The following is an 8,800-nucleotide window of genomic DNA, read 5'->3' as shown; positions in this document are numbered from 1 at the left end:
GGTGGAGGTTGCAGTGAGCTGAGATCCTGCCACTGCACTCCAGCCTGGGCAAAAGAGCAAAGTCCATCTCAAAATAAAAAATAAAAATAAAAACAAGGAAAGACTGGGCCGGGCGTGGTGGCTCATGCCTGTAATCCCAGCACTTTAGGAGGCCGAGGCAGGTGGATCACGAGGTCAGGAGTTCGAGATCAGCCTGGCCAACATGGTGAAACGCTATCTCTACTAAAAATACAAAAAATTAGCCAGGTGTGGTGGTTCGTGCCTATAATCCCAGCTACTCAGGAGGCTGAAGCAGGAAAATCGCTTGAACCCAGGAGGCAGAGGTTGCAGTGAGCTGAGATCACGCCATTGCACTCCAGCCTGGGCAACAGAGCAAGACCCCGTCTTAAAAACACACACACACACACACACACACACACACACACACACACACGGAAAGATTGAGAAGCTATCACAGACCAGAAGAAACTAGGAAGACATGACAAGTAAATGCAATGATAGACCCTGAATTAGATTCTAGAACGTTAATAGAAAACTAGTAAAATTCAAGTAAGTCTGGAGTTTGGTTAATAGTAATGTATCAGTGTTAGTTTACTAGTTTTGACCAACACTCCACAGTAATGTAAGATATTAATGAAGACAACCAGGTGATAAATATGGGAACCCTGTACTATCTTTGCAACTTTTCTCTAAGTTTAGAATTATTCAAACACTTTCAAATTTATTTAAAATATATTTTTAAACATAATTATACTCTAAAAGAGCATTTTTCACCCTACCCACAAGCTACAGTTTTATTACAAACGCCTCTTGAAAATGAATAATGTCATACATACACAATTGCTTTTCAAAGATACCTGAGTTTCTTCCTTCACAACTTGGTATTTTCCCCAAAAAATATTCCCTTGACACACATCTCTCCCTCCTCTCCCCAAATTCTATCAGATACTATCCCAGTCACAAAAATAAGTTTTAGTAAAATCATAATTTTAAAGCTTCTTTAGGCTGGGCACGGTGGCTCATGCCTGTAATCCCAACACTTTGGGAGGCTGAGGCGGGCAGATCACTTGAGATCGGGAGTTCAAGACCAGCCTGTCCAACATGGCGAAACCCTGTCTCTACTAAAAATACAAAAATTAGCTGGGCGTGGCGGTGTATGCTTGTAATCCCAGCTACTCAGGAGGCTGAGGCAGGAGAATCGCTTGAATCTGGGAGGCGGATATTGCAGTGAGCCAAGATCGCACCATCGCACTCCAGCCTGGGCAACAGAGGGAGACTCTGTCTAAAAAAAAAAAAAAAAAAAAAAAAAAAAACTTCTTTAAAATGTTTAAATCTTTCAAAAAAATCTCTTAAAGGAAAAATAACTTTTTATTACATGAAATTTCTAACATATACAAATTTAGAGAGACTAGTACAATGAATGTCCATGTACCCCAGTACCATCACTCAGTTGCAGCAACCTTGTTTCATCTCAATCCACACCCACTTCTCACTAGATTTCTTTTGTTAAGATAATGGGTTCTCACTTTGTTGCCCAGGCTGGAGTGCAGAGTGCAGTGGCATGATCATGGCTTACTGCAGCCTCGAACTCCTGTGTTGAAGCAATCCTCCTGCCTCAGCCTCTCAAGTAGCTAAGACTACAGGTGCACACCACCATGCCTGGCTAATTTTTTATTTCTTATTTTTTGTAGAGACGGGGTCCCCCTCTGTTCCCCAGACTGATCTCAAACTCTTGGTCTCAAGCAATTTACCCCTCTCAGCCTCCCAAAGTGCTGGGATTACAGGCATAAGCCACCGTGCCAGGCTTGTAACTCCTTAACTTCGCCAAATATCCAGTGTCTTCACGTTTCTCTGATTGTCTCAGGTAATTCCATTTTTTTCTTCTGTTTGTTTGCTTTGAATCAGGATCCAATCATGAGTTACACATTGCATTGACCTCTCAATCTACAAGTTCCCCTTCCACTTTCTAAAAAAAAAAAAAAATTATTTTAAAATAATGTATTTAATAAGCCAGATTGTTTGACCTATAGAATTTTCCATATTCTGGATTTTCCTAATTACATCCCTGAAGTGTTGTTTATCTCTGCAGGATACCCTTAATTTCTGGATGATCATGTGTTCCTGATGGTCAGATTGATTCAGAGAATTGTCATCCTCATTCACCTATTTAAAATGTCCCCATTAGCTTTTATGGCATAAACAGCTATTGATACTCATTTACTAGACCTATAATTATTTTATTAAAGGTTACAACATAGTGATATTCTATTTCTACCATTCCTTCATTTTGTTAGCTGGAATTCTTCTATGCCGAAGAACTTTCCTTCAAAGCTATTTGGTTATCCTGAGGTATGATTGATATAGAAAAGGCAGGAAATGCTGGTTTCTTTCCCTTTATTTAGTATTATTTGGACTAATGAACAGGTTCCATACTATCCTTCAAATGTGACCAAAGTTTTCTGCAAAACGTCTTATAAATCTTTTTTTAAACGTTTTATTCTTAGATATCTCATATTTGGGTTGCTAGTATAAATGTGTATACATAAGCTTTTCCATTGTTTAGTTAGGAAAATTTTACTTTGAAACTTTTATCAATGACAACAATATCAAGGAAGACTTATTAGAAATGAGAAAATTTTAAGTCAGTGCTTCTCAAACTATATTAAAGGGTCTGTTTTTGTGTAAATAGGAGTGAGTTTTTAGAAAAAAGTAAAAAAGGGCCGGGCGCAGTGGCTCATGCCTGTAATCCCAGCACTTTGGGAGGCCAAGGAGGGCGGATCATGAGGTCAGGAGTTCCAGACCAGCCTGGCCAATGTGGTGAAACCCCATCTCTACTAAAAATACAAAAAAAAAAAAAAAAAATAGCCCAGCGTGGTGACATATACCCATTGTCCCAGGTACTCCGGAGGCTGAGACCAGAGAATCACTTGAACCCAGGAGGCAGAGGTTGCAGTGTGCAGAGATCGCACCACTGCACTCCAGCCTGGGCAACAGAGCGAGACTTCATATCAAAAAAAATTTTTTTTAAAGTCTGTTTCTGAGATTTTTAATACTTCCCATCTATTGAGGCCAGTATCTAAAATATAATAAAAATTAATTACTGACTTATATGATTTCATATGGTCCTTTTTTTCTTCACAGACAAGGTCTCACTCTATCACTCAGGCTGGAATGCAGTGATATAATCATAGCTCACTGCAGCCTCAACCTCCTGGGCTCAAGCAATCCTCCCACCTCAGCCTCCTAAGTAGCTACCATGCCTGGCTAAATTTTTTTTTTTTTTTTGAGACGGAGTTTTGCTCTTGTTGCCCAGGTTGCAGTGCAATGGCATGATCTTGGCTCACTGCAACCTCCGCCTCCTGGGTTCAAACGATTCTCCTGCCTCGGCCTCCCAAGTAGCTGGGATTACAGGCATGCGCCACCACTCCCGGCTAATTTTGTATTTTTAGTAGAGACAGGGTTCCTCCATGTTGGTCAGGCTGGTCTCAAACTCCCGACCTAGGGTGATCCACCCACCTTGGCCTCCCAAAGTGCTGAGAGCCACCACACCCAGCCATGCCTGGCTAATTTTTTAAAATTGTTTTTGTAGAGATGAGGGTCTCACTATGTTGACTAGACTCGTCTTGAACTCTTGGCCTCACCTCATAACCCTCCCAATGGGTTGGGATTACAGGCATGAGCCACTGCACCCAGCCCCACATGGTCCTTTGTCTACTAACACCAAGGAAGGTGCCTGAACTTGAACCTGTCTTGCCAGTAACTCACCCAAGATAGTTGGCCATAGTTTTGGTTAACTATTGATGCGTAAGAACTCAGCCAAAACTTAGTTACTTAAACAACAATGCATAATTCGCTCTCAGATTTTTGTAGGGTGGCTGGGCTCAACTGGGCAGTTCTTGCTTGATGTCTCTTGTGTGTTTGCAGTCAGATGACATCTGAGGCCAAAGTCATCTACAGATTTCACTGGGCTGAACATTCCAAGGTGGCTTCTTTACTCACATGTCTAACACTTCAGCTGGGTTGGCAGAAACAGTGGGAGCTGACCAGCTATTTTTTTCTTTCTTTTTTAAAAAAATGTTTTATTTCCATAGGTTATTGGGGAACAGGTGGTGTTTGGTTACATTAGTAAGTTCTTTAGGGGTGATTTGTGAAATTTTTGGTGCACCCATCACCCAAGCAGTATACACTGCACCCAATTTGTAGTTTTTTATCCCTCACCCCCTATCCACCCTTTCCCCCTGAGTCCCTAAAGTCCATTGTGTCATTATTATGCCTTTGCATCCTCATAGCTTAGCTCCCACTTATGAATGAGAACATACAATGTTTGGTTTTCCATTCCTGAGTTACTTCACTTATAATAAGTCTCCAATCTCATCCAGGTAGCTGCAAATCCTATTAATTCATTCCTTCTTATGGCTGAGTAGTATTGCATTGTATATAAATACCAGTTTCTTTATTCATTCACTGACTGATGGGCATTTGGGTTGGTTCTATATTTTTACAATTGTGAATTGTGCTGCTATAAACGTGTGTGCAAGTATCTTTTTCGTATAATGACTTCTCCTCTGGATGGATACCAAGTAGTGGGACTGCTGGATCAAATGGTAGATCTACTTTTAGTTCTTTAAGGAATCTCCACACTGTTTTCCATAGTGGTTGTACTAGTTTACATTCCCACCAGCAGTGTAGAAGTGTTCTCCGTTCACCACATCGATGCCAACATCTGCTATTTTTTATTTTTTGATTATGGCCATTTTTGCAGGAGTAAGGTGGCATCGCATTGTGTTTTTGATTTGCATTTCCCTGACCATTAGTGATGTTGAGGATTTTTTCATATTTTTTTGGCCATTTGTATTTTTTCTGTTGAGAATTGTCTATTCATGTTCTTAGCCCACTTTTTGATGGGATTGTTTGTATTTTTTTCTTGCTAATTTGTTTGAGTTCATTGTAGATTCTGGATATTAGTCCTTTGTCAGATGTATAGATTGTTAAGGTTTTCTCCCACTCTGTGGGTTGTCTGTTTACCCTGCTGACTGTTCCTTTTGCTGTGCAAAAGCTCTTTAGTTTAATTAAGTCTCAGCTATTTATCTTTGTTCTTATTGTGTTTGCTTTTGGGTTCTTGGTCATGAAATCCTTGCCTAAGCCAATGCCTAGAAGGGTTTTTTCAATGTTATCTTCTAGAATTTTTAGAGTTTCAGGTCTTAGATTTAAGTCCTTAATCCATCTTGAGTAGATTTTTGTATAAGGTGAGAGATGAGGGTCCAGTTTCATTCTCCTACATTTGGCTACCCTGCACCATTTGTTGAATAGGTTGTCCTTTCCCCACTTTCTTTTTGTTTGCTTTGTCAAAGATCAGTTGGCTGTAAGTATTTGGGTTTATTTCTGGGTTCTCTATTCTATTCCATTGGTGTATATTCTTATTTTTATACCAGTACCATGCTGTTTGGTGACTATGGCCTTATAATATATAGTTTGAAATCAGATAATGTGATGCCTCCAGATTTTTTCTTTTTGCTTAGTCCTTCTGTGTTAGGTAAGTCTCTTGAAGGCAGCAGATAGTTGACAGGTGAATTCTTATCCATTCTGCAATTCTGTATCCTTTAAGTGGAGCTTTTTTTTTTTGAGATAGAGTCTCACTCTGTCCCCCACGCTGGAGTGCAGTGGCGCCATCTCGGCTCACTGTAAGCTCCACCTCCCGGCTTCACGCCATTCTCCTGCCTCAGCCTCCTGCGTGGCTGGGACTATAGGCGCCCGCCACCATGCCCGGCTAATTTTTTTGTATTTTTAGTAGACACAGGGTTTCACCGTGTTAGCCAGGATGGTCTCCATCTCCTGACCTCGTGATCCGCCCACCTCAGCCTCCCAAAGTGCTGAGATTACAGGCGTGAGCCACCGTGCCCAGCCTAAGTGGAGCATTTTTTAGGCCATTTACATTAAACATTAGTATTGAGATGTGAGGTACTATTCCATTCATTGTGCTATTTGTTGCCTGTGTACGTTTGCTTTTTGTGTTTTTTAATTATATTTTTGTTTTATAGGTCCTGTAAGATTTATGCTTTAAAGAGGTTCTGTTTTGATGTGTTTCCAGGATTTGTTTCAAGATTTAGAGCTCCTTTTAGTAGTTCTTATAGTGCTGGTTTGGTAGTGGCAAATTTCTTCAGCATTTGTTTATCTGAAAAAGACTGTATCTTTCCTTCATTTATGAAGCTTAGTTTTGCTGGATACAAAATTCATGGCTGATAATTGTTTTGTTTGGAGAGGGTGAAGATAGGGCCTCAATCTCTTCTAGCTTGCAGGGTTTCTGCTGAGAAATCTGTTGTTAATCTGATAGGTTTTCCTTTATGGGTTACCTGGTGCTTTTGCCTCAAAGCTCTTAAGATTCTTTCTTCCTTCTTAACTTTAGGTAACCTGATGACAATGTGCCTAGGCAATGATCTTTTTGCAATGAATTTCCCAGGTCTTCTTTGAGCTTCTTGTGTTTGGATGTCCAGGTCACTAACAAGGCCAGGGAAGTTTTCCTTGATTATTCCCCCAAATATGTTTTCCAAACTTTTAGATTTCTCTTCTTCCTCAGGAACACCAATTATTCTTAAGTTTGGTCATTTAATATAATCTCAGATTTCTTAGAGGCTTTGTTCATATTTTCTTATTCTTTTTTCTTTGTTTTTGTTGGATTGAGTTAATTCGAAAACCTTGTCTTTGAGCTCTGAAGTTCTTTCTTCTGCTTGTTCAATTCTATTGCTGAGACTTTCCAGAGCATTTTGCATTCTATAAATGCGTCCATTGTTTCCTGAAGTTTTGATTGTTTTTTATTTATGATATCTATTTCACTGACGATTTCTCTCATTTCTTGTATTTTTTTTTAAATTTCCTTAAATTGAGCTTCACCTTTCTCTGGTGCCTCCTTGATTAGCCTAATAAGTGACCTTCTGAATTCTTTTTCAGGTAAATCAGGGATTTCTTCTTGGTTTGGAGCCATTGCTGGTGAGCTAGTGTGGTTTTTTTTTTGGAGGTGTTGAAAAACTTTGTTTTGTCATATTACCAGAGTTGGTTTTCTGGTTCCTTCTCATTTGGGTAGACTCTGTCAGAGGGAAAGTCTAGGGATGAAGGCTGTTGTTCAGATTATTTTGTCCCACAGGGTGTTCCCTTGATGTAGTACTCTCCCCCTTTTCCTATGGATGTGGCTTCCTGAAAGCCAAGCTGTACTGACTGTTATCTCTCTTCTGGATCTAGCCACCCAGCAAGTCTACCAGGATCTGAGTTGGTACTGGGGTTGTCTGCACAGAGTCCTGTGATATGAGCCATCTGTGGGTCTCTCAGCTGTGGATACCAGCACAGTATTTGGAGTGTCTCCTGGGTCCTACAGGAGCAATCCACTTTCTCCAGAGGGTTCGTGGGTTCTCTCAACTTTCTGATTTATTCCTGGAGTAGGTCTAGAGCAAAAGTTCACGAAGCGAGACTCCACACACTGCTGTCCAAGTGGGAGCTGCAATCTAGTCCTGTCTCCTGTCTGCCATGATCCTCCATGGGGTGATCCCCCCCAATTTACTGCCTTTTCATGAGCTAGGGCCAAAGCTCTGCAATTCTCATCATCTTGTCTTTTAGGCTACCAAAATTGAAATAATGAGGACACAGAGCTATTTTTCCTCTCCAGTAGCAGCTGATGGAGCAGAAAGCTCCTGATCAGGTATTTCAATATGAGCAGCCTCACAGCATGCTGGTTCCAGAGGGGTAGGACTTCTTACATGGCAGTTGGTTTCCCTAGAGTGCATGTTGTGGAAGGCCAATTTGGAAACCACAAGACTAGTTTCAGAAATTTCAGTGTCATTTCCAACTCCCTTTATTGGTAAAGCAGATCACAAGGCCAACCCAGATTCAGCATGGGAGGATACTATGCAAGAGAGTTGTAGTGCACTGAAAGGCCAACATTGAGACTAACTCCCATGGACCCTGGAGAAGGAGACTCCTGGAGAAGAAAGAAACTGTGGAGACAGAGATGGGGGAGCTAATTAAAATATACTGAGCAGGAGTGGGTCTTTCAGAAATTATGCAGTGTAGAGGTCTGTAGATCCACCTATTTCACACTACCTGTTCCCCATGCCCTATCCTCCCTACTCCCAGCATGAAACTCACGTATTCACCACCAAGAGATCTAGCATTTGTGCACTTTCTGCAAAGAGGATATTTGCAATGAAACTCCCAGTCCAACAATTCAAAACTCGGCTAATCTCTTCCTCTCTGGTCTGTTACGTAGGCAGGGAGGAGGAGGAGGCACCTAGAGTGATGGCTTTGGGCGATTTGGCCAGCTCAGACATTTCTTACTAAACCCTGGAGATCTGTGTAGATCCACAGATTTTGGTACTTGACTCCTCTGTGCACGGATATGAACTGCATTCACCAATTCCAGAGAAGGAGGGAAAGCACTACTTAACATCTTGTTACACTGGGCAAGGCCACAGCTGCAAACAAGCCTGCATTATAGCTGTTTGTGCTCCTATTAAAAATTTTCTCCAAATTTCATCCTGTAAGGAATGTGACTTAATGAATTTCCTGTGTAATTTAAAAAATGGAAAATGGGGCCAGGTGTGGTGGCTCACACCTGTCATCCCAGCACTTTGGGAGGCCGAGGAGGGTGGATCACTTGAGGTCAGGAGTTCAAGACCAGCCTGGCCAACATGGTGAAACCCCCACCTCTACTAAAAATACAAAAAAAAAAAAAAAAAGGAGAGGGGTGCTGGCATGGTAACTCATGCCTGTACTCCTAGCATTTTGGGAGGCCAAGGTGGCAGGATTACTTGAG

The sequence above is a fragment of the Pan troglodytes genome, chromosome 17 (genome assembly GCF_028858775.2).
Source record: "Pan troglodytes isolate AG18354 chromosome 17, NHGRI_mPanTro3-v2.0_pri, whole genome shotgun sequence".
NCBI lineage: Eukaryota > Metazoa > Chordata > Mammalia > Primates > Hominidae > Pan > Pan troglodytes.
This window is presented reverse-complemented; position numbering follows the sequence as displayed.